At 42.4% G+C, this 24,244-nt stretch overlaps 1 long non-coding RNA gene across 1 annotated transcript in view; it reads right to left on the bottom strand.

Annotated features, from left to right (window-relative positions):
• The window catches only part of LOC122791018, a 226,555-nt gene extending 210,604 nt beyond the window's left edge, over window positions 1-15,951 (bottom strand). Inside the window, exon 1 of the long non-coding RNA XR_006363062.1 lies at window positions 15,794-15,951. This is a non-coding gene — a long non-coding RNA (uncharacterized LOC122791018). The remainder of the gene's footprint in view (window positions 1-15,793) is intronic.
• Window positions 15,952-24,244: the final 8,293 nt, after the last annotated feature.

Genomic DNA, 24,244 nt, shown 5'->3' with positions numbered 1-24,244 from the left:
GGGTAATAGATGCGATGATGGCTTCCCTTCATAATGGAAGTTTGGTATTTCGTTGATTAAGGTAATATGAAATAACATGATTGATGAAAACCCTGTGGTGTTTTTGGCTGTTGGGGTTAAGGGGGAGCCGTCCATAAGATGAGTTTTGCACATTTTATATAGTGGAAAACAATAAATAAAAATATTATAAGCACTTACAGTATTTATTAGAGGACAGAAAGCAGACCTTCAAAAATGTTTAAGCAGGCCAAAATTTGTATCAAGTTTTGTATATTTCTGTTGTTTTGGATGTGCTACTTAATACTGGCATCACCTATGGCAGCCTTGTGTTTGCCTTTCAGTCAGTTTCCTGTGGAAAACTTAGATCAAAGACAATATTCCTCACAGACAACATCCCCCTCCCTTGTGACATTCAGAATGCAGCTGATGTTCTGCCTTTCAGTCTAGCAGTATAGTCTGTATTCTGTACATAAGCACCCCTGTATTCTTCTTTTTCTTTCAGCTTTTCCCGGTTAGGGGTCGCCACAGCGGATCATCTGTCCGCTCATGACTGGCAGTGGAGTTTTACAGAGTCGAGTTGCCAGCCCGGTGCCCAACCTTCCACAGAAGGCGCACACACACACACACATGCACACACTCACACCTAGGGCCAATTTAGAGTGTCCAATCCACCTACTGCATGTCTTTGGGATGTGGGAGGAAACCGGAGCACCTGGAGGAAACCCACACGACCACAGGGAGGACATGCAGACTCCACACAGAAGGCACCCCAGCCGAGAATCGAACCGGAGAACCTCTTGCTGTGAGGCAGCAACGCTAACTGCTGCACCACCGAGGCTGCCCACATAAGTACCCCTGTATAATTCCTTGAAATATCACAAGAGTATTTCAGACAGTTTCAGAAGGGCAGCCATTTACATACAGGGATCACAAATAACCCAAATGACTATATTTTTGAAAGTGGTCACCTCTAAAGGATTTAACCATTTGTCAGTGAATATTTATAAAAATAAAAAAATAAAAAAACATATATATGTTTTTTTTTTTTTCACAGTAATTGATTGCTTTTCAGTAAGAAAAGTAGCTTGAACACAACTCCAGATGTGTCAAAGAAAGGTTGCAGCAGTGTGACTATCACTTCTTTACATGTTGTCATCCATCTACACCTATGCAGTTAGTGCCCAATTTTTAAATGTTACAGTCGTGTACACTTACCATAAATGTAGATGTTTGAGTGTATTCACTGTTGCAGTCATCACCTGTGGGAAGATTCCCAAAGCTGAAGAGAGGGGTGGCAGGATAGTCTAGAGACCTAGGCAGGGGTAAGGAGGCCCTGCAGTACTGCAGATGCAAACCCTGCCTAGCCTTAGAGAAAAGAGGAGTGTGATAATGCTTTGTAAAGGTATGGACAGAGGTCCAGGTGGCAGCTTCCAAGATGTCCCTGGTAGGGACTCCTCTGAAGAATGCTGTGGAAGTGGGGGCTGCCCTAGTGGAATGGGTACGAACAGACTTAGGGGGAGGTTTCCCATGAAAACTGTAGCAGAAATGGATACAGTGTGATATTCATTTAGAGATAGTCTGCTTGGAGATGGGCTTCCCCTCTGCCCATAAGGCAAAACTAACAAGAAGTTGGTCCATTTTTCTGAAGGGTTTAGTACGGTCCAGGTAGTATCTGAACTGCCTGTACACGTCCAGAGAGTACATAATTCTTTCCCCCTTGTTTTGAGGGTTGGGGAAGAAGATAGACAGGTGAATGGCCTGGTTTATAGTCACATTAGATATCACCATGGGCATGAAGGAGGGGTTAGTCCTAAGGGACACCCTGTCTGCATGGAAAATGATGAAGTGTTCAATGGCCATCAGTGCCTGAAACTCAGAGACCCTTCTGGCTGAAGTGATGGCTAGCAAAAAGCAGTCTTCCAGGAGAGGACTTTCAGTTCTGCTGAAGCAGCAGGTTTGAAGGGGGGTAAGGTCAGCTTTTCCAGAACAAAGTTAAGATCCCAGGCTAGTGTGGGAGGCCTGATGATAAAAGCGCCTCTGAAGAATTGCTTAATCTAAGGGTGAGAGAACAAGGGCTGGTCTGTGTTAAACTGAGCAGAAATGGTTGAAGCGTTGATCTTAACCGAAGAGAGGGAGAGTCCACTATTAAGTAATTCCGTTAGTCCAGGATGAGAGGGACAGAAGGTTGGGAGGAACTGGCTCCTCTGGACTGGTACCAGGAGCAGAATCTTTTCCACTTCCCTGTGTAAGATCTTCTGCTGCTGGGCCTTCTGGCCTCTGTGATAATGTCTAGGACCTGCTTGCTTAGCAGAAGCCCTTCCCTTACCTTGGGAGTATCAGCCATGCTGATAGCCTGCAAATCTGGGTTCAGCATTTCCCCCCCTGCTTGAGTCAAGAGGTTATGGATCTGGGGAAGCTGCCTGGGAGGATGTGATGTGAAGCTGCGCAACAAGGAGTACCAATGTTGCCTGGGACAATCCCGAGCAATGAGGATGGCCTTGTGCCCGTCCTCCCTGATCTTGATGAGTACCTTGGGAATAAGAGGCAGAAGGGAGGAAGGAGTACACAAACAGAGAGTTCCATGGGAAGGTTAAGGCATCCACCTTCCATGCTAGGTGGTGATACTCCCTGGTGCAAAATTTCTTTAGTTGATGGCTGAGGTGCGAAGCAGAAAGATCCACCTCTGGGTTTCCCCACACTTGAGTGACCTGCCCAAAGATTTTTCTGTGGAGATGCCATTTGTGGAGGTCCACCATGTGTCTTCTTAAGTGGTCAGCCAGGGTTTTGTTGATTCCTGGCAGGTATTGGGCTATAAGGAGTAATCCCATGGAGGAGGCCGTCAGCCAGAGGTTCATGGCTAGCCTGCACAAGGGGTAAGATTGTGTCCCTCCCTGTTTGTTGATATACTACATCACTGTGGTGTTGTCTGTTTTAACAAGGAGAACCCCTGGCCTGAAATGAGGCTGGAAGAATGTCAAAGCCTTCTGTACTGCAGTCATTTCCTTCTGGTTGATATGCAAGGGAATGTGATGAGCATCCCAAAGACCCTGGGTGCACCTGCCTCCTATATGGGTGCCCCAAGCGACATCTGAAGCATCGGTGGTAAAAGTCTGGCCTGTGGGGCAGTGGATGAAGGGGAGACCCTGGTTAGTGGCACATGCCTCTGTCCACCAGAGCAACTCTGCCCTTATAGAGGGGATCAGAGGGAGAAAGATCTCCAGAGTTTGTGAATGCTGGCACCAAAGGTTGCTTAGGTACCACTGAAGTTTCCTCATGTGCAGTCTGGCTAGAGGAATCGGAAGGATGCAAGAAGCCATGTATCCCAAGGTTTACAAGAATGTCCTTGCTGTGAGCTGACTTTGGGATGCCAGCTGGGTAAAGTAGGGAGGCAAGAAGCTCTGCTTTTCTGGGGGTAGGAAGGCCATTTGGGATGCTGTGTCCAGCAGAGCTCCCAGGAAAATGATATTCCTGGAAGGAGTCTGATTTGATTTCTTCTCATTGATGGTGGATCCCAAGGAGGTGAGAAGAGTTTTGATGAAGAGTAAGCCCTACAGGAGCTTTTCTTTGCTCTCTGCCTGGATGAGGCAGTCGTCCAGATAGGGATACATCTGAATGTTTTTCTGTCTGCAAAATGCTATGACCGGGCTCAATCATTTGGTGAAAACCCTGGGAGCAGTAGATAAGCCAAAGGGAAGAGCAGAAAACTGAAAGTGCTGTGAGCCTGCTCTGAAACACAGGAATTTCCTGCAAGACTCGTTATGGGAATATGGAGGTATGCATCATTTAGGTCTAGGGTCACCAACCAGGCATTTTTTGTCAGCATTGGCAGTAGCTGCTGCAAGGTTAGCATTTTGAATTTGGGGACTGCCAGGGAAGTGTTCAGCATGGACAAATCTAGGAAGGGGCTCCAATTGCCCTCTTTTCTGGGAACAAGGAAAAGCCTCGAATAAAAGCCTTTGCCTGTTTGATCTGCGGGTACTGGTTCTACTGCCCCCTTGTCTATGAGAATTCAGACCTTCTTTAAAGCCTATGCCCACTGATTGGGAGGTAAGTCTGGGTACCCTCTGGGAGTTGGTAGTTCGTTAAAAATGAATATGTATCCCTGTAAAATTATCTTTAAGACCCATTGATCCTTGGTTACAGACATTCAATTTTCTTTGCAGAGGGACAGCCTTCCTCCGAGCTTTTGGGGGAGAGGGGGGCAGGGGGGGGGTCATTGTGAGTTTTTGCCATAGAGAAAAGTCTTAGAACTCCCTGCTCTGGGGGCAGATGTGGTCCATTGCTTGGTTCTCTGCTGTCCCTACTGTAGGGACCTGGTGGGCCTGTCCCTGTGGGGCTTAGCTTGCCCCTGTCTGCTGGGAGCAGGAAAGGACCAGTGTTTAGAGGAAAAGTTCCTGCTGAATCTAGGAAGCTGATCCTGAAAGAAGTCTTTAACTATTTGCATAGATTTTGCTTTGTCTTCTGTTTTTTTAAGCACCTCTGCTGCTTTTTCCCCAAACAAGCGGTCTTTGTCCAAAGGTGCATCAATTAACTTTGACTGGACATGATCAGGTAGAGTTTGTTCCTTCAACCATGCATGTCTCCAAATGACAGATCCAGGCACTGCTGCCCTGCTAGAGGCTTCTAGTGCATCATATCCACAGTGTAAAGAGTGCCTAGCCACTTAACAAGTAGAATGCAGTAAATCTGCTAACTCCGTAGAATTGGCACAGTCAGGAAAAGTAGAAATATTTTGCTTTAATAGTTCCAAAGTGTGCTGTTGATATTTTACATATGGAACTGACAGTTGAGAGCTCTGATGGCTAAGGTTGCTCAGGTGTATACTTTACCCCATCTGTCAAGAGCGCTGGCATCTTTAACAGAAGGAATAGAGTTCTTTGCAGAACTAGTCCTGGCTCCTTTGGGGCCCTGTGTAATGACCACGAGGTCTGCAGCAGGATTTCTGTACAGGTATTTATGGGTGTCTAGTACTCTGTAACACCTATCAGGCTTACTGGGAGCAGGAGGAAGGGCATCCGGGGCTAAACTGGATTCAAGGAAAACATCATCCACCACATCTAAAACAGGGGGGATGGCAAGGGGTCTGTGCTGCGGAAGGTCTGGAAATTTTCTTAGCCTTTTCTTGGACTGAGGGAAATCCTGAGATTCCCATTGGAAATGCTCCCTGAGGATATGGAGGATTTCCCCAAAGGAGAAGTCTTCTGGTGGGGAGGCAGAAGGGATGGATTCCTCTGCATCTGAATCCTCATAAGCAGTAAGAGGTTGTTGATCCTCTTCCAAGTCTGAATAATCTGATTCCTCGGAAACTTGCTCTGTCAATATTTCAGGAGAAGGGTAACTTTTCCTTTTAGAAGAAGAGGCCTGACTGCCCTGATAAGGGAAATAAGATCTTCTGCCATCTTAAGCATCTGGGCCTGGGGTGGAGGGGCAGGAGGAAGATGGTGTCTAGAGGAAGATTTCATAGGGGTGGCCTGGCTTCTAGGCCTAAGAAAAGTCATCGGTCTGAGATTAGCGGTAGTTGGGAGAGAGGACATCTGATGTTCTTCATTCCACATTGCTGCAGTCCTAACTATTGGGTAGTCCGCTGTCCAGTCGGCCCGAATACCAAAGTATATGGCTGACGTCGGTCAGGGCGCATTAGACTGACGTCAGTACGTCAGGGTACTAATGCGCATGACCGACGTCATATCCTCAGTCTTTTTTGCCGCATGGTCCGATGCAGAAGCAATTTTGCGAGTGCAGGTTGGCGTTCTGAAAGTTTCTGAAGCCAGGGTTTCAGACCGAATCAAAGTTGGCTAAGTACCCCGTTGGGGAATATTTTGTTTTTTTCTTGCCTCAGTATTTAACCGGATGTCAGAAAAAGTGAATAACTGTATTTCTTGTGGGAAACAGATACCTCATAGGGATTACCATATTTTGTGTATACCTTGTTTAGGGCCTGAGCACGACGTTGTTGGATGCCGCTCTTGTGCTAGATTTAACAAACGCACTATTAAGAGAAGGTTAGACTGTGCCAGGTTAGTGTTTGGGAAGCGTTGTAATTATAAAATGCCGTTGGATGCTCCGACGCCGGCTTCGGCTAAAAAACGCAAGGACAAAACAGCAAAGCCTAGAGTGGAGGAACCGACAGTCCCAGACGTCGGTTCTTTAGAGGGCTCAGTGGAGCCGGAGGTTTTGCCAGGTGTTTCTTTGGAGTCTCAGGGAGAGACTTTACTGTTACAGGATGTATCCTCTCAGGAAGTAGGCCAGGCTGAGGGGGCTTCTCAGGTGGCTGTTCTTCCCTCTCTTCCTAAGGTGGTCAGAGCCTCCCCTTCTGTTTCCAAGGCTTCTTTGAGGGGTAGGCCGAGTTTTGCTTCAGTGGGGGTTTCTCCTAGTACTTCAGGGTCTTTGCCTAAGAAACATATGCTTAAGATGGCAGAGGATTTGATTACTATGATAAGGGGTTCCATGCCCCCTCCTGATAAGAGGCCTAGGGTGGAATCTGAGTTTGAGAGTTTTGAGCAATGCTCGGAGGCTTCTGAGTCTTCGGCTGAAGACTTGCAGGAGTACCCTCCTTATTCTGATTCTGATGTGGATGATTCTACTCCTTCAGCTTCCCCTCCTGAGGATTTTTCATTTTCAGAGACTCTGCATTCCATGAGGGAGCATTTTAAATGGGAAGGTCAAGATTTCTCTGATTCCAGGAAACGGCTTAGGGAATTCTTGTTTTTACCCCAGCACAGGCCTTTAGCTATACCTCCTGTTTTGAATGTGGTGGAAGATGTTTTTGCAGAGGCTTCCCTGAATCCGGATTCTTTGCCTCCTGCCCCAGTTAAACCGGATAGGTATTATAGGGTGCCTGAAGCTCATAAGTATCTTTTTAAGAGTCCTAGGGCAGACCAGAAAACTGTCTCTCAGGGGCCTAAAGGTGTGAAGGCCTCAGTTGTTAAAAATCCTGTCCCTCCTGATAAAGAGGCAAGGGCTTTGGATAGATGGGGAAAGAAAGTGTATACTTCTTCCACTTTAGCCATGAGGGCGTTGAATTGTCAGTTTTACATGTTAAAATATCAGAATTATCTTCTTTCACAGTTGAAATCTAAGGTGGATGCTCTGGCGGAAGGTATTGAGTGTAAAGAGTTGCAGGATTTAGTTCATGTGTCTGAACAAGTGGGTAAACATTCCTTGCAATGTGGTTTTGATGCTGTGCAGGCCTCCTCCAGGGTGGCTGCCACTGGTTCTGTTCTTCGTAGGCACGCCTGGTTGAGAGATCAGAACTTAGCTGAGCATGTTAAGACAAGGATTTTGGATGCTCCTTTACAGTCTGATGTGTTGTTTGGTTCGCCTGTGGAAGCAGTCTTAAAGAAGATGGAGGACAAGGCTAAGTCTATGCAAACTGTTAAGGATTTTTTGCAGGTGCAGCCTCCGAAGTTTAGTAGAAATTGGCCTGCTAAGGGATGGACTTATCCTGCTTATGATTCCCAGTCTAGGGGTAGGTCTAGACGTGGTAGGGGCAGAGCTCAAGGTGCTTTTAGGCCTAGGACAGGGAGTTCACCTGCTCAGACTTCTGGTGAGGGCAGGGGTCAGTCCTTTCGTAAGCAGACCCAATGACCTGCCTTTTCAGCTGCCAGTACCTTCTCGCCTGGCGGCACCTCTAGGAGGAAGACTGTCTCTTTTCAAAGAAAATTGGGATTTAATTACCCAAGACAAATGGGTTCTGGATATTATTCACCACGGTTACAAGTTTTATTTCCATACCTTGCCTCCTTTCAAAGGCATGCCAGACATTCCTCCACTACAAAGACAAGAGGCTCACAAGCAAATTTCTCAGTTACTCCAAATAGGGGCCATTCAGCCGGTTCCTGTGCCAGAAAGGGGCCTAGGGTTTTATTCTCGCCTGTTCCTAGTACCGAAGAAGGGGAACACGTGGAGACCAATTTTGGATTTATCTATCCTCAACACTTATCTGGACATTCCCAAGTTCAAAATGTTGACGTTACAACAGCTTTTACCTCTGCTGGGCAAGGATCACTGGATGGTAACTTTAGATCTCAAGGAAGCTTACCTTCATGTGCCTATAAGACTAAGTTGCAGAAAGTATCTGCGTGTTCGAGCTGGAAATTCTCATTATCAGTTCTCTGCATTGCCCTTTGGCTTATCTACTGCCCAGAGTATTCACAAAGGTTCTGGCTCCAGTGATAGCTTACTTCAGGCTAAAAGGAATTCAAATCTATCCTTACTTGGACGATTGCCTGATTCTGGCTCAAGAAAAGGAAGACCTTCTACAGCATTTGGAATATGTCATAGCAGTGCTAAGATGCCTAGGGTATTCTGTGAACGAAATAAAGTCCAGTCTAGTACCCTCTCAAGACATGTGCTTTCTGGGTGTGAGACTGAATACAGCAGCCCAGATGGCCTTTTTAACCCCGGACAAACAAAAGAATCTTTCCAGTTACTTCCATCAACTATCTCTTCAGTCCGGGCTGACTGCAAGGACAGTCCTTCAAGCCTTAGGGTTCATGGCATCTTGTATTCTGGTGCTTCCCAATGCCAAACTGCATATGAGGAAGCTACAATGGTATCTCAAAATGTATGGACACAGCACTGCCAGGATTTGGACACTGTCATTCAAATAATACCTTGCATTCAAAAGGAATTCTTGTGGTGGGCTCAGGAATGTCACCTAAACAAGGGACTCTCTGTGACCCGGCCAGAGGCGAGTCAAATTCTAACGACAGATGCCTCAGACATTGCTTGGGGAGCTCATCTAAATGGAAAGTGGATACAAGACAAGTGGCCTGCCAGACTACAGCATCTACATATCAACATGAAGGAGATGTTAGCAGTCCAGTTTGCATTAATGGCTTTCAAGAAGTTACTTCTTCCAGGGCAGGTGTTGATTCTAACAGACAACACAACTGTCATGTGGTACATCAACAAACAAGGGGGAACACATTCTTACCATTTGCAGGCAAGCAATGATTTTATGGGAGACTGCGCTAAGCTTGCAACTAACTCTTCAGGCAAGGTTTCTGCCGGGAGCACAGAACTCCTTAGCAGATGTGTTAAGCAGACAAATCATGGATCCCCACGAGTGGAAACTGGATCTTCATGTATTTCAAAAGTTGACAGTGTCCTGGGGAACTCCAGACATAGATCTGTTCGCTTCTCCACTAAACCACCAGCTGCCAAAGTTTTGCACAAAGAGGTTTCATCACACAGCTTGGAAAGTGGATGCTCTTTCTTTCAGTTGGAAAAATCTTCATGTGTATGCCTTTCCACCTCTGCCTCTTCTTCCAAAGGTGCTTCTAAAAGTCAGACAAGACAAGCCATGGATGATTTTAATAGCTCCAGATTGGCCTCGGCAGCACTGGTACCCATTACTGAGGAGTCTGGTAAAGAAGCCTCCTTGGCCTTTACCCTTGATTCCACATCTGTTGTCTCAGAAGGACGGTTGTCTGCTCAATGTCAAGCTTCACTCTCTTCATCTAACAGCCTGGCATATTCTGTTTTGAAAGACAGCAGGTCTCAACTTCCTCAACAAGTTTTAAATGTGATTATGGAAGCCAGAAGACCTAGTACAAGGAAAGTGTACGCAGAAAAATGGAAGAGATTTTTATTTTGGACTGCAGCAAAGAATTTGGAGATTTCAGAGCCTAATTTGAGTGTGGCTCTTCAATATCTTACTGAGTTATTGGACAAAGGTTTGTCTTTCTCTTCCATTAAGATTCATGCTGCAGCAATTTCAGCTCACTATGATTGTGACCCACCATTGTTTTCACATCCTTTGTTCAAGCAATTTCTTAGAGGGCAAAGAATATAAGACCCCCACGTAGAGCTCCTACTCCTGCTTGGGATCTCAATTTTGTGTTGGAGAAACTTACTCTACAACCTTTTGAGCCTGCAGCTACTGCTGAACTGAAATACTTGTCATGGAAGACTGCTTTTTTGTTGGCCATTACTTCTGCAAGAAGGGTTTCTGAGTTACAGGCCCTTATGGTGGTTGAGCCTTTTTTGATTTTTCATAAGGATAGGGTATCATTACGTACTAATCCTTCCTTTATGCCTAAAGTGGTTTCTAGTGTGGCTTTAAACCAAACTATTCATTTGCCTACGTTTTATGCAGATCCCCAAAATAAAGGGAAAAAGATTTTGCACACTTTAGATGTACACAGGCAATTGCGTTATTATTTGAGCAGGACTAAGGATTTTAGGCAGTCTCAGCAGTTGTTTGTTTCTTTTGCTTTGAGTTCTCAGGGCAAGCCTGTGTCAAAACAAACTATTTCTAGGTGGATTGGGTTTTGCATTGCATTTTGTTATTCCCATCATGGCAAGGAGATTCCAGCTGGGATTAGGCCTCATTCCACTAGGGCTACTGCCACTTCAACAGCTTTTTTAAGGGGGGTGGCAACTAAGGATATTTTGGAGGCAGCTACTTGGAGTTCAGTGCATACTTTCTCTAAGCATTACCACCTTCCTCTCTACTCTAAGTCTAGGGCTGGTTTTGCCACAGCTATTTTGCAAGGCATGTTATCAGCTCCTGCTTCCTTATGATTTGCCAGCCTCCCTTACCTCTGCTTTGGGATTCTACCCAATAGTTAGGACTGCAGCAATGTGGAATGAAGAACATAGTACAGTTTTGTACCTACCATAAATGTAGATGTTCGAGGATCCACATTGCTGCAGTCCAATTTTCCCTCCCTCCTTCCCCTCTGTGTTTAGGGGTGGTTGTGTAGGTGAGGTTATATTCTGCTAATTTTGTATATTTTGTATATATATATATATTTTGGTGCAGATATGTTGGGAGTTTTGGTTTTGGCCTTATCTTTTCAGGGTCTTCTGACATCTGGGGCAAGAAAAGACTGAGGATATGACGTCGGTCATGCGCATTAGTACCCTGACGTACTGACGTCAGTCTAATGCGCCCTGACCGACGTCAGCCATATACTTTGGTATTCGGGCCGACTGGACAGCGGACTACCCAATAGTTAGGACTGCAGCAATGTGGATCCTCGAACATCTACATTTATGGTAGGTACAAAACTGTACTTTTCTGACTGGAATCGGTAGTGCAAAAGACATCCTCAGAAATCGGTACCTGCTTAGCGGCTCCGGACCCAACCGAGGCAGAGACCGCCAAAGGCTCTGAAGACGAAGAAGATTTCTGTGACATACCAGATTCCGAAAGGGTCTCAGCAGAGACCTGCATGGCAATCGCATCGAACATCAGGGGCTGTGAAAGTGCCTCACTGAATTCCAGAGTACTGACGACCTGTTCAGCGGAGTCGTCGTCGGAAGGCTTGGCCTTGTGCGGTCTGTCTCTATCCTTATCCTTATGCTTTTTCAGAGGTTCTGCTGATTGTTCGCTAAACAATGCCATATGAGAAGATGGAGGACAAAAATAGCTATCTACAAAAAGAGCTCACTGATGAAAAGTTCTTGCGTTAAAGAGGGCACAGAACTGACAGCGGGCTACGTTGTGGTCTGGGCCTAAACAAGTGGCACAGTAAAAATAGAAGTCTCGGTGTGGGATTTGCTTTCCACAGGTGAGACAATTGTTAACTATTTCGGACATCGGTTAGGGCAAGAAAAAAATTTCCCCAACGGGGTACTTAGCTTTAGACATTTTCAGCTGTGATCCAAATTCTGGTAGCGACTGACTAGCACACTTGCAAACTGCTTCTGCTATGGACTGCACGGCAAGAAAGACTAATGTAATGGTGTCAGCTGCCTTGCTTTGTAGCACTGATGACCTGACGTCAGTCTGCAGATGACAGCAGCTGATGCAGAAAAACATTGACTCTGGTATTCAGGCCGACTGAGGGTTACCACAGCAGGGATAACCCACAGGTGACGACTGCAACAGTGAAACATGAAGAACATCAGGAATATCTGGAGAAAGCACACGAACGCAGAGAGGACATGTAGACTCCGCACAGAAGGCACAACCTTAAGCGCTGCATCACTGCACTGCCCAATGTCTGAAGATTGTGCTAGTACATATGTTAGCTGGTGATCCCTTCTTCCCTTTTCTTCTCTAAATGAAACGTTAAAACTGTCTTATTTTATCCTTAATATGTGATGGTGTGTGTGGGGGTGGCGGGGAGTTGCTACTATCCTGATGCCGTTGGAGTGCAGACTCAGAGCTCTCTGAATTCCCAAGATGTTAAGTTGAAGTCTCATCTGCTTCAGTTAGGGGCAGTACTACAGGTGACTGTAAAATGTCCCATGGTATGGAATGTAAGGAGTAGAGGTACTTACCACTCTGTATCACAGATATATACACAGCAAGATATTATTTTAAATATGCAGATAAATAAGAAACATCAATACCAACCTTTTTCTGACAGCCCAAATTTTGTTTTTCATTTCTCATTTTTTACTATACAACAGTTCTTACCTAGCTTTCCATATTAAATCCTCAACTGTACATTGTTACAAAAGTTCACTTTCCACTGTTTTACTGTTGTAAAACATTATGGGTCTAAACTTTCTTTGTCTAAATGTTCATTCTGATTTAACTTTGAATGACTTCTCGTATCGTTGTTTGTGTCTTGTCAATGCTTATGTTTTTTTACTATTGTTTTCAAACAATCATTGTTTTATTCTCATTGTATGCTCAAATGATTCTTTACACTATGCTATGTATATGTATGCTACTTTCTCTCTCTCTCTCTCTCTCTCTGTCCTTTGAAGCTTTTCTTCGTTGGTCTCTGCCAAAAATGGATTTTCCGCCCAGTGAGGCTGTCCTAGTCAGCAATAGCAATAAATAAATAAAATAAATGTGCCCTCATGCCTGAGGTAATGTTTGCAACTACTGAGAGTATGTGAACCTTTGCTGGCAGGTGCTTGCTGCTCACTAATTGTTTTTTTGGCTTTTCCCAGTTAGGGGTCGCCATAGTGGAACTCCAGTCCACAAATGATTGGCAGTGAATTTTTACGGTGTCGAGTTGCCAGCCCGGCGCCCAACCTTCAATGAACGCACACCCACGCACCTACCTGTATGTCCTTAAATACACTCGACCATGGGGAGGACATGCAGACTCCGCACAGAATGCGCTGCAGCTGAAAATCAAACCGGAAAGCCTCTTGCTGTGAGGCGACAACTCTAACTGCTGCATCACTGCAACCACTGTGCTTGTCACTGTGGACACAAATAAGGATGGTGGTCTCTTGTCTTTTGAGTCTTATTAAGAAGCTAATACAAAATCCAGCTGATATCCTTATCACACAATGCATGTTAAGCCATCAAGTATCGATAACATTTCTTACTTATAACTGCAACTGGGCAGAAATAATTTTCTGTAGTTAACTGATATTTCCTGCATAACTCTCTCTCTTTGTGTTGACATGATTAACTATATGTTTTAAATCAAGTCTTTTCTGTAATGTCATTGTCTTTAATATCATTGTCTATTTGCATTTTCGTATTTCCCTGTGGTCCTTTTCTGTCTTGATCTTTGTTGAAAATGGGCCACAATCTGAATGGACAGCACAGTATTGAAAACACGCAAAATAAATAAAATTGTTAAACATGTAGTATCTACTCAGAATATTTCATTAAAGTTCTCTTAATACTTTGGTAAGCAGATGACCAACATCTGGTCAGTTCTTGAACAGGCTAGGATATGGTACTTTATTTGCAGGGAGGAAGGAAGGCTGTGCAGTGCATTGCAGTTGTCTGAGCACTTGCAGTCGTGCCTGTTAAGGGTCAATTACCTGGTGAACAAATATTAAATAAATAAAGCAGGTCTGTCGCTTCTCATTTTTGGTATACCTTTAGGGATTAGGGGGAAGCCCATTCATTCTTTCTTTATTTTTATGTATTCTTTGTTGACTAGATTAGTCCCACATGGCTAGTGGTCTAACTTCAGGGGAAACCCGAGGTGGTATTTGTACTACTAAGGGAAATTTGGCAATGGTATCAGGGAACTTCCCCTACTTTTTTTTATAGGTGCCGTGGGATCTTTTACATCCACTTGAGCTATCACCAATTAAAGCAGATGTCGCCTTGGTTTAACATCTCACCCGAGGAATGACATACTCAAGAGTGCAGCTGTTTTCTGCTGCACTACATTGTCAGCTATTGATCTACCTGTTGTCAGAATAGAACTCACAGCCTTCTGTTGTTTTAATGACATTCACATTAAGTATTACAGCCATTTCATTTGCCACAGGAGGGAAGTGAATGCAATTGAAACTTCTCATACTGGGGTGTTTTGTGGCTTGCAAATAGGGTTGCCACCTTTTCAAATGGCCAAAGTGGGACATTTTCGGGACACACATCAGATTTTACAGGCCGGCACATACCCACGGTCAGTACAAAGGATAGAACTTAACTTTTTTGCCTAAATAAAAGCTTATTCTTGTAGCATTTTAGTTGCTTATTCTGTTTCTTGTAACAGGTATTTTAAATACAGAATAACTATTTTATGCAACTATTACATAAAATATGGGACATAATTATGTCCTACAATCTTAGGACATTTGCCATTTTTAATATTTTTTGTCAGGACACAACTGCCCAAAGAGGGACTGTCCCTCGCAAAGTGGGACAGGTGGTAACCCTACTTGCAAAATTACTTTATGGGGTGGCAATCCATGAAGAACTTCAACAACGAATCTCTGTAATTCAACACAGCAGATATATCAGTTCAGTCTAGCATTAAGGGAGCAAGCAGAATTAACATTGCAGATTTTTAATGATGGCTAAGCAGTATCCATGAACAGGGCAGACAAGATGTGGGCTAAGTGGTCCTCCCTAGTTAGCAAACACAGGCTGATAGTTAAAAAAAAAATTAGCATGCAAAGTGCTGTCTAGCAATACAGCTTCTGTCAGCGTAGTGAATGTACAGTGAAGGAAACAGAATACATAAATTGTTTTTCTGCTGTTATGCCTTTTTAAGGATTTTCGCTATAGAATGGATGTGATTGAGAAGTTATATAAATAAATGGTACATTGGATCACGTTTTCTTTACCTTGCAGGCATTCTAGGGACCTGGCAGGAGGAATCCAATTGTTCATGATATTTTGTGTGTGAACCAACAGGAAGAAGGACATTCACAGAGCCGTGGGAAACAGTCCTAGAGAGCTAGAGAAACTCATTAACATAGATGCCAAACAGCTTAAACTGTTCCACAGTGTGAATTCACAGACACATTCAACAGTTTCAAGTTTTTCACACTGTTCAGAAAGTGCAATCTTCCCTGCTAGTTGATTTCAGTGGGAAGCCTCCTTTCACACTGGTAACTTCTTAGGCTTTCACACTAGCACTGACCCCAGGAGGTTGCATTTGTGAATGGAGAAGCTGCATTTCACACTGTTCTGTCCTGTTAATAGCTGCCCTTTACACTATAAGGAACTGTAGTAGACCAGTCTCTCATACACTACCACTAACATGCTATTGTACATACACTGAGGTCTTTAAAACCCTAATTAAAATTTAATAGAGGCTGCTACTTTGTACCTTTAAAACAAAGTGTGTGCTTGCCTTCAGGTTCTCGTGGTCACCCAGCCCTTAAATTGGAGGTCCCAGTCTATATCAGACTGGCTAATATCCTCACTGGTGTGGCACAGAATGGAAAGCCAAGGACTTTTTGCAAGTAAATTATGTTTAGTCTTAAATTAAAATGCTCAACAGTTTTCCTGTCCTATCAACTCAAGTCCCTCCTAAATTGGACATGTCATTCCTTGAAAAATGCACTTTTAAAACAGAACATATTTCATTAGATTACATTAACTATTTAGTAAATACTTAAAGTTAATAATTAAATCACAATATATGTGTTTATTCTTTGACTTAGTGTCACAACTCACCTGATTTAAATACTGACAGCACAGTCTGTATTTTAGTGTATTTGTATGCGGTCATATCCGTGCGTCTGTATGTACATATATAAATATGCATTTATGTTTCAGTTGTATAAATGCCACCTTGAGTCTTCCCCGAAAAGAAGCCATCAGCTTATTGGGACTAACCTAGTCAACAAAGAATAAATAATAATTAAAAATGCATGTCAGACACACACACACACACACACACTATAACAGGGCTATCGAACTGACCATTTGTAAACATTTTATGAGAAGCTCACCTAATTATGTATATTTATGAATGTGTGCTTACTTTTATTATTAATTGATTTAGATTTGCAAACATCAAGCCTTTGTGCATGAATATTCTTGTGTTCAGTGTATATATTACAAGATTTAAGTACGCAGTTAAGAATGTCAGCCTTGTTTATAATTTATGAAAATGAAGTTGAGATGCGTTCAAATTCTAACCAGACAGTATAAATTTGTGTTAAATTGTTTTTAAAAATAACCGACGTACAGACTTTTCTTCTTTCCCCCCCAGCTTGGTCAACATTCTGCCCCCCCCCCCCAATAGAACAAGTGTGATTTGGTAATACTGCTATGCCTGTGTGGATTTCTAAATATTTCTAAGTATCAGTAAACACATTTATTAACCAAATAGGCCCACTGGGCACACAGTCCCTTTTTAGGCAAGACACAGGACCAGTGTCTGGTTAAGTGACTAATTCACAGTCATATATTAGGCAAATGAGGGCTGAGGGAATTAAACCCTGTACCACAGGAACTATAGCTTTCAGTATTAATCCTCTGTACCAGCTACCAGATGTAAGTGATCTACTTTGTGTTTATGCAGGGTTTGATAGGAGCTGTATGCTTTTAGACAGGCAGCCTTATTTTAAGGTTTTCTTGCCGTCCTTAGTTTGAAGTGAAATGTAAAACAAGGTGAAGGCCTTGATAAGAGGACCTTAACTCATTTATGTAGTCCAGAAGATTAAGTAATACATTTGTTACCCATTTTGTAAAAGAAAATAAGGCATTTTTTTAGTAATGAAGCTTATGCAAGTGTTTAGTACAAGTTTTTATTTTTAATTGAACCTACAAGGAGTATGGCAATCAGTAAAACTCTGAGGGAATCTTATTAAATTTATCAGATTATCATATAGTGAAGATTGCAAGATGTTTTGCATACAGCATTTTGTTTGTATATCTGTTGGTTGAGTGTGAAGCCTGGTTTATGTTCTTGTTTCTGATTTTGCATCTTGGAAATGGTTTGCTACAGCTATTCTCTGCAACCTTTGTAATAGATTTATTATTGCTGTACATTTGCATCCACCGATGCAGATCTGAATAACTAATCACATATAGTTGACAGTTTATTATTAGCATAGATACTGATGCCTACCTAACTGCGGTGGTGGTGCTGCGGTAACGTTGTCACCTCACAGTATGATGTCCTGTTCGATTCTCAGCTAGAGCGTGTGTTCTGTGTGTAGACATGCGTGAATGGGCGTACCTTCGTTGAAGATTGTACGTCAGAGCTGGAAACTTGGCACTTAAAAATCTACTGCCAATCATTAGCGGACCGGAGTACCACTGTGGCGACCCCTAACCGTGAAAAGCCAAAATACACAACAACAACTGATGCCTGCCTACTTCACGACGATTTTCTGACTCTCTAGTATACATAAGCATCACACTGGTAAAGTACATGTAATACATGCATATGTTTGTAAATTTATATAGTATTTTTCTGTTTATACAAAGGTATTATGTTTATATTTTGTTATCTAGGCATTATATATCAATTATAATAGAAATCCCTAAATACTACAGGTAGCAACCAATAAAATTGTATGATTTGCATTTCTGACATCCTTCAGGAGTCATCAGTGTATTCTTCACTGGCTCATTTTCAAGTGGCTCTAGCTTCTATACAATACTGTCTTTTGGGATGCCACTTCACTTCAGTCACTGACCATGTACATCTGCAATGATTTTACAGGCAAGTGGCCAGGAACGTCAGACTGCAGCTGTTTCATTTTGACATAGACCCAGTAATAGCCACTTGAATACAGATGAGTTGTCCAGGTCTCTTATCCCATTCCATTCAGTTTAGTAGTGGACACTCTATAAAAGGATGGCTGTTTACTAGGTCAGCAATTCTGCCTTCGTGTGCTGTATATTTTATATGCTATGGTAGGAATTTTATAGTTGCACATATTCTTCTTCTTTCGTCTTTTTCCCGGTTAGGGGTCGCCACAGTGGATCACCTATCCGCTCATGATTGGCAGTGGAGTTTTACAGTGTCGAGTTGCCAGCCCGGCACCCAACCTTCCACAGAAGGCACACACACGCACTCACACCTAAGGTCAATTTAGGGTGTCCAATCCACCTACTGCATGTCTTTGGGATGTGGGAGGAAACCAGAGCACCCGGAGGAAACCCACATGACATCAGGGAGGACATGCAGACTCTGCACAGAAGGCACCCCAGCTGAGGATCGAACCGGAGAACCTCTTGCTGTGAGGCAACAGTGCTAACCACTGCACCACCGTGGCTGCCCACAAGCACATATAATCTATGTAATACTGTAATAAGGTCATGTAACGCATAGTGTTGTTGTCACACATATAATCTGTGTACAACTCTAATAAGGTCATGTAACGCATAGTGTTGCAGTTGCACATATAATCTGTGTAATACTGTAATAGGGTCATGTAACGCATAGTGTTTTAGTTGCACATATAATCTGTGTAATACAGTAATAAGGTCATGTAACGCATAGTGTTGTAGTTGTACATATAATCTATGTAACACTGTAATAAAGTCATGTAATGCATAGTGCTTTGCAACACCAGAAAGACTGTGCTTAAAAGGACTGAAGGGCCAAATTATTTCTTATGTTTCTGTCTCACAGAAAGGGATTTTGTGACTATGTGTAGAGACTTTATTTATTTAGTTACTCCTCATTAACTTGGTTAGTCCCACTAGGTCAGTGAATTTTTTTAGGGAAGACCAGAACTGGTATTCATACTGATTAGGAAAAATTTGGCTAGGGCACTAAGAAACTCTTTTTTTCGATAAATGCCATGGGATCTTTTACATCCAATGAGCTACCACTAAAACAGGCAGGTTGGACCTTAGTTTAACATTTCATTTGAAGGACGTACATCACTGTCAGGAGAGGAACAACCCTCTTTATGCTGCACTGTAGTTTCAGTATTGGAAAATTTCCCATCACAATACCTCATACTAGTCCCAGATTCAATCCCCTGATCTGTATTATAAGTACGAAAGATGAATTCGGCGAACGCTAGAAGAACGACACATAAACGATCTACGAAAACAGTGAAGGATGGAAACACCAAAAGAGACAACGCCGAACAGATTCCCGGAAGCAACAGTGCAATACAGGTAAGTAAAACCAAAGTAAACAAACACAACAAAAACACTTTTATAAACGTTTGTGCAGGGGGGCAAGCCCCCCTGCACCCTCCTACTTGTATATACCAACTCCGAGACTGCTCTACAGTGGGAAAAAGGATATATTTCCTCATCCCCACAATCATCCTGCTGGCCAGGGAAATCCATTGGGCATTGTGTCTTTCGGAGTTTCCATCCTTCGCTCTTTTTGTAGATTGACGTTTATGTGTCGATCTTCTAGCATTTGCTGAATTCATCTTTTGTCGTTCTGATATAGACCCAATCGCCTACCCAATCAGTATCCTAATCAATAGATCAGAATATCTAGTTCCTACCATATGGAAAATGTCACATATCACCTTCATCCACAGAGGAGGAAACTCCATGGAACCTTCCAATTTCTGTCCCATATTCATTCTATTGCCTATATCCAAAATCCTTGAAAGATATATCCACCAACACCTAATGCAATACCTACTGCAAAATAAACTACTTACACCAACCTAACACGGTTTCTGCCCTGACCATAGCATAGCCACTGCCTTAATATTCTTTGCAGATACAATTAACAGGGATAGAGAAGCATAAAACTATGTATGAAGAGTATTCTTGGACCTGTCCAAAGCCTTTGACGCTGTTTCTCAGCCCTTAATCTTCAACACTCTCGCTGACCTAGGTCTTTCCCAGACCACAGTACACTGGTTTCAGAGTTACTTACACGATCAGAAACAGACTGTAAAATGGTCAAATGACCTTTCCCCCTTTCTCCATAACCCAACAAGAGTACTACAAGACTCTGTCCTAGGCCTCCTACTATTTAATATATTAACAAACAACCTACGTACTTTGTCATCCCCTGGAACTCCCATCCAGTATGCAGATGATTCCACTATTATCTGCAACTCTTGCTCACTTCCTGAACTACTCTCCAACACACAAAAGTCTTTCACTGACATGGAAACCTGGCTTACAAATGCTCAACTCTTCTTTAAAACTAAGAAAACCAAACTTGTACTCTTTCACCAAAAAAACCCCCACCTCTGACGTAATGTAAACTAGCAAAACTTCCACACACGGTGACATTCACCCAAACTCAGGGCCTGGTAATACCTTCCCTGACTCCCATTCTTCCTTCACCTCTATTTCCCATACCCCCTCTTCTTCCTCAAACTCTCTTCTCATTGCCCACCTCAATATTCGTAGTTTAAATAACCCAACTTCATGCCCTACTAGACTTACATTCCTTTGACATCCTATATCTCACAGAAACCTGGCTCAAACCAGTTACTAAAGAAAATGATATCATCCCTCCAGGTTATAACATCCTTAGAATTGACCGCCCTAACAAAAAGGGTGGGGGGGGGTAGCGATATTGTTTAAATCTGAACTACAGGTAACCTCACTAAACACTCAACCTCCCTCACCTAGCAATGCTGAAATCTTAATATCTAAGTTCCAAATTATTGCTAATAAATCCATATACATCATTTGCTCTTACATCCCCCCAGGCAACAACATAAGTACTCTTGAAAATATCCTTAACTGGCTTTCCACATCATTCCCACAAGAAACCATTCTCTTTGGAGACTTTAATATTGACTGGAACTGTTGTATTTCTGACAAACCTACATCTCACATTAATCTTTATGGCTTCTATCAAACTATCACTGACCCTACCTGAACCCATAAACCCAGCAACAAACAAACTACCCTAGACTGGATACTAGTCAACAGTAATCCCCAATCTTACAAAATAGGCATACTTCCTGATGATATTAGTGACCACTCTCTTACCTTTATAACTAGACAAAATATCACTATTCCCACTCAACTAAACTTTAGAACCACCCGGAACAAAAAGAACCTGAACCTAAGTAACTTTCAAGCAGAGCTAAACGCCTGCAATTGGTCACCCCTAAAGTATCTACCTCTCAATGAAGCAGTCTCTTTTTTTAACAATACATTCTGAAAAATCATTGAGCACCATGCCCCCTCTCGTACTATTAAAATTAGGAACAAACATGCTCCATGGCTCTCAAATGAGACAAGGCAAAAAATGAGACTGAGAAATAAAATCTGGTATATATGGAGAAGTACCAAAGACCCTATTGATCATTTAAACTTTCAACAGCTCAGGAATGCCACTAAAAAATCAATATTCCTCGATAAAAAAAACTATTACCCTAAATTCCAACAAACCCAATATCTAAACCCACAAAAATTCTGGTCAGGATTAAATAAATGACTACATCCTGGACAAGCCAAAACATCTACCCCCTCTAACTTGACTCATAATTCTCCCAACCAAACTGCTGATATTTTTAACAATTTTTTTCAGAAACTGTTCAATCTTTATAAAATACCTTACCACCTGTTACCACCACTGACTCATCCTTGCCAACTACCCTACCCCAAGTATTACAACTGCAGCCTGTCCCAACATCTCTCATACACTCTCTACTTCTTAAGCTTAAACCATGCACTCCATCAGCTGACCTCCTCCCAGCTGAATACCTTCAAATGGCAGCTGGAGTGCTTGCCTACCCTGTTTCCATCTTAATTAACAGAACCATTACAGAAAGTTCCATCCCATCCCTCTGGAAAGTCTCATATATCATCCCACTGCATAAGGGTGGGAACTCAAATGAACTCTCCAACTTCCACCCCATAGCCCTACTTTCCCCCTTAGCAAAATTTATGGAGAGATGTATTCACCACCAGCTACTTGATCATCTCCTCCAAAGCAACACACTAGTTGACTTCCAGCATGGTTTTAGGCCTTTCCATAGCACTACAACTGCTCTACTATCCTTTTCAGACTGCAATAATAAAAATTGTAACAGCTTACTGTCCTCAGCCCTCATTATTGACCTCTCAAAAGCATTTGATATGGTTAATTGTCAATTACTGTTAAACTCATTCAAATCACTTTCACTAGATGCCCAGACAGATAATTGGTTCAAGTCCTATGTAGGAAATAGACAACAAGCAGTCCTCTGGGAAAATAAACTATCTACTCTTCTCCCTATAACTCTTGGAGTCCCACAAGGCTCTATTCTGGGACCCCTCCTCTTCACTATTTTCATAAATGATCTGAAAATCTCCCTTCCACAAACCACCTGCATACAATATGCAGACGACTCGACATTAATATGTTCAGCTTCCTCGCCTGCTGGACTTCATTCGAGTACCCAAACAGTGTTTACCTTAGTTGAAAACTGGTTCCATCAACGCTTTCTCCTCCTTAACCCCCAAAACACTAAATTGGTACTATTCTCTCCCACTCAGAAGTCTCCTGCTATCAACTTCACAATTGCATCCAATACTGGTACTGTAATAACTGCAGACACAACCACCAAACTTTTAGGTGTAACAATTGATCATAATCTAAACTTCGACACATATATCAACCTAACCATTAAATCAGTTAATACAAAACTTGGTTTCCTCTACAGACTTAAACCCTAACTCACACCTCTAGCTAGGACTGCTATTGCCCGAACCCACTTAATCTCCACCCTTTTCTATGCATCTCCAGTCTATACCAACTTATCCAAAAATAATCTCCATAAGTTGAAAACATCCTATAATAACATAGCTAGATTTGCCACTGGTGCCCCTTTTCAAACCCACCATTGCCAAAATCTTAAATTGCTAGGATGGCTGGAATTGCAAAGCCAGATTCTTTTCCAGCAACTTACTACTATACACAAGATCTTACACCATCCCACAGATACACCCATACTCTCTACCCTCATCTGCCCATATAAAAATCTAACAACCCTTCGATCAGCTAATGCGGTACTAGTAGCTACCCTAAAGTCCAACAACAAATCTGGAGATAGCTTGTTCTCAAACTCTTTTGGTAACTCTTGGAACACTCTTCCAACTGAACTAACAGCCCTTTCTTCTACCCCACTTTTCAATAAGCAATTAAGAATCTTCCTTAAAGCCCAATGGCTTTGCCCATGCACAAATCCTGACTGACACTTTCTCCCATAGCAGGACCATTCTTTACTATCTATCTTTAACATGCTATTTCAGGTGCGCTGATATTCTGTATTAATTCCTGCTGTAGTAGCTCACCTTCTAAGGTTTGGTAAACTTTATTAACAATGTTACCCTAAAAAAAATAAATAAATAAAAAATGTTTTATTAATCCTTTTACTCAAAATTTTTAACTTATTTAGTCGGGTATGTTACTATAACAGTACTATATAAATGTTCCTGTATTTGAAATGTTGTACCTGTCTGACATTATCTGTATTGTATATGGTCAAGATTTCTGGCTTGTAAATTGTCTTAATGTGGTGCTTTTCTCCCCGGGCCTCCACTGAAAATGGACATACATCCAGTCAGTCGGACTATCCTGGTCAACAAATGTAAAATAAATAAATAAAATAAATAGGCAAGACTGTACTCTGACAACCGTGGAGAAAACAACTGCATTATGCCAGGGGTCTGGTGGCTGCAAGGCCCCAGAATCCATGAGATTTCTAGATGTTCTGAGATGCATTTAGAGTTTTTTAAATGACCCTTTTGATCCAGTGATTGCCATAATAAAAATCATGATCAAATAAAGAAGTTTAGCCGCACTCTTAAACTTTGTTTTTGCCTGAATCCTTTCAGCACATTCTATCTAACCAAGACTACACTGTAATAACTATGGTGGGAATAACAGTATTAAGTTTGGGTTCTGGGGCCACTAAGCCCCCAAATGCCATGAGGTTTCTAGATGCTCTGAGGTGCATTTTACAGTAGACTCCCTCTTATCCAGTCTCGCTGGGGACCAGACCTTAGGCTGGATAAATGAATGGCTGGTTAATGAGAAAATGCATACAAAATAGCATTTATAGGTTATAAATTAGCTAGAACAACAGGATTTGTGTTAGTTTGCATTTTTCTAATGAATGTGAAGTCTAAAACTCAAATGTCTGTCCTTATTTAGCCCAGAGGAGGCAGAAGTGTTGTTCTTCTGTGTTGTCTTTTGCTAGGGCTATGACAGAAATTTGATAGCTGGTTAAAGAG

This window comes from Protopterus annectens, chromosome 16.part0, assembly GCF_019279795.1.
Source record: "Protopterus annectens isolate FY-2018-M chromosome 16.part0, PAN1.0, whole genome shotgun sequence".
Lineage (NCBI taxonomy): Eukaryota > Metazoa > Chordata > Ceratodontiformes > Protopteridae > Protopterus > Protopterus annectens.
The sequence above is the reverse complement of the archived record's forward strand: the minus strand, read 5'-3'. Positions and strand labels throughout refer to the sequence as shown.